Genomic DNA, 2,782 nt, shown 5'->3' on the forward strand with positions numbered 1-2,782 from the left:
TCCGTCCTGGGTTACGGTCCAACTATGTACAAGGATTCCCGGTAAATCCACCAAGGACTCCTACAAATAACTAGAAACACAAAATTATACACAAGCAACAATACACAGGTAAACATAAATAAAACAATTTATACACTTCAAATCCTCCACCGTGCGGGTAACTGGCCTCTAGTGGCCCTAGTGGACCTACGGAGCTGACTGCCTAGCCCTGAACTACAGGGTGTAGGAGCTGTCAAGGGTAAACTGGGCAGCTGTCTACCGGCTCTTTGGCTCACTAGGGATATGGCAGGCTCACTGCAAGCAGAGGGTTGATCCTCCTGGTCTGCGGGTGTGGGGTTTTCTGCCTCCTGGACCGGCTGTTCTTCCAGCTCTACCTGTTGCTCCGTAGGTGCTTGGGATGCTGGTTGGAGGAAGGTGAGTACGGGTACCACAACTGCACCATTGACTTGAGTCCAAGACCGAGGGAAGTCCCCGAGCACAGTACTAACCATATCTTCCCTTTCCTCTACGGGTCGATGGTCTTCTTGTTCCTCTTCAGGGTTCCTCAGTTGTTCGGGACACTTCTTCAGGTGGTCCCGGGATACAATAGCTGTGGTTTCCCCTCCGTCTTTACTGATGGTACAAACCTTCGGGTTCTCGTGGCTTGAGGGCAGTACGGTGTACGGGTCCTTTTCCCACTGGTCGTCCAACTTGTGGAGCCGTCTCTTCCTCTTCAAGACCTGCTCTCCGGGTACCAGGGGAACAGCGGGAGCATACTGGTTGTAAGTTTTCTCTTGTCTTTCCCTAGCCTGACAGAGACTTCGCTCCACGCTCTCCTGTACTCTCCGGTACTGCTGCTGCCTCTCCGTGTCCCAGTCTGTTTCTGGTGAAGTGTCCTCGGGTGTCAGGACTCCCATTTCCAGGTCAACAGGTAACTTACCAGGTCTTGCCCTCATTAGGTAAGCCGGGGTACAGTTGGTGGAACCTACCGGGATATGGTTGTATAGGTCCACCAGATCGGGCAACTTCTCAGGCCACAGACTGCGTTCTTCCAGGGGCAACGTTTTTAAAAGATCCATTACCACCTGGTTCATTTTCTCACAAAGTCCATTAGTTTGCGGATGGTAGGGTGTCGTCCTTATCTTCCGGCAGCCATACAGATTGCAGAATTCCTGGAAGACCTCCGCTTCAAAGGCAGGTCCCTGGTCCGTCAGCACTTGGTCCGGGTACCCGTGTGGACGGCAAAAGTGCTGCTGGAAGGCTCTAGCTGCTGTTTGAGCCGTTAAGTCCTTGACGGGGACGACAACCAAGAACCGGGAGTAATGATCCACGATGGTTAACGCGTAGACGTAGCCACTTCTGCTTGGGGTCAGTTTTACATGATCCAAGGCTACCAGTTCCAACGGTTGCCGGGTGACGATGAACTGCAGGGGAGTCTTCTGGCTGGCACGGTCCTTCCTTCTCAGGTTGCACGGGCCACAGTCTCTGCACCACTTCTCAATGGTTCCCCTCATGCCTACCCAGTGGAATCGCTCGCGCAGCAGGAACTCCAGCTTCTTCCACCCGAAGTGTCCAGCTCCGTCGTGGTATGCCTCCATCACCATGGCTGCGTCTCTTCGTGGCACCACTACTTGCCAGAGTAGTTCATGCGTTCGGGAGTTAACCATTCTGCGGCACAACTTCCCCTTGTAAAGGAACAGTCGACTCTTCTCTGCCCATAGTTGTTTGGCTTCCTCCGGAGCGTCTGGTTCAAGGCAAGCCTCCGGGCGAGTCAGCATCTCCTTCACCAGTCGGACGGCAGGGTCGCTGTCTTGCGTTTCCGCCCAGTTGTAGTGAGGTAAGGGGTTCAACGTAGCAGCCTGCTTACTCCTTACCCGGTGGGAATACTGGATAGTCCCATGACGGTGGAACGCAGGGAGTTCAACTTCTTCCAGTCCCTCCGGATCTTCTCCTTCGTCCGGCAGGTTGGGCATCCTGGACAGGGCATCCGCGTTGGTATTGGAGCGTCCGGCCCGGTATTTGATTGTGAACTCGTAGTTGGACAGACGGGCCATCCACCTCTGCTCCAGGGCACCGAGTCTTGTCGTGTCCAGGTGTGTCAACGGGTTGTTATCCGTGTACACGGTGAACCGGGAAGAAGCGAGGTAATGCTTAAAGCGCTCGGTGACTGCCCATACTACGGCCAGGAACTCTAGCTTAAGTGAGCTGTAATTCTCGGGGTTCCTTTCGGTGGGTCGCAGTTTTCGGCTGGCGTAGGCGATTACTCGTTCCTTCCCCTGCTGGATCTGGGACAGTACGGCTCCTAGCCCGATGTTACTGGCGTCGGTGTAGAGGATAAAGGGCTGGCTATAATCCGGGTACGCCAGGATTTCGTCCCCCATGAGGGCCATCTTCAGCTGGCGGAAGGACTCTTCTTCCAGCTCCTCCCATTTGAAGGGCGGCTTCTGGTTCTTGGCCTTCCGGGACTGGCCTATCAGGAGGTCCTGCATAGGTGCTGCCTTTTTGGTGAAACCGGGAATAAACCTTCGGTAGTAGCCTACCAACCCGAGGAACTGCCGCACTTCTTTTACGCTGGAGGGGCTTGGCCATTCCTTAATTGCGGTGATCTTATCAGGGTCGGGAGCCACTCCGTCAGCGCTCACCACGTGTCCCAGGTACTGCACCTTTGGTTTCAGGAGGTGACACTTGGAGGGTTTCACCTTTAGGCCGTAACTCGCCAGAGCTTCGAACACTTCCGCCAGGTGTTTCAGGTGGTCCTCATACGTCTTGGAATATACGATGACATCGTCCAGGTACAACAAGA

The sequence above is a fragment of the Phyllobates terribilis genome, unplaced genomic scaffold (genome assembly GCF_046119375.1).
Source record: "Phyllobates terribilis strain yellow unplaced genomic scaffold, ASM4611937v1 Scaffold_6__1_contigs__length_29720123, whole genome shotgun sequence".
In the NCBI taxonomy this organism is placed as follows: domain Eukaryota; kingdom Metazoa; phylum Chordata; class Amphibia; order Anura; family Dendrobatidae; genus Phyllobates; species Phyllobates terribilis.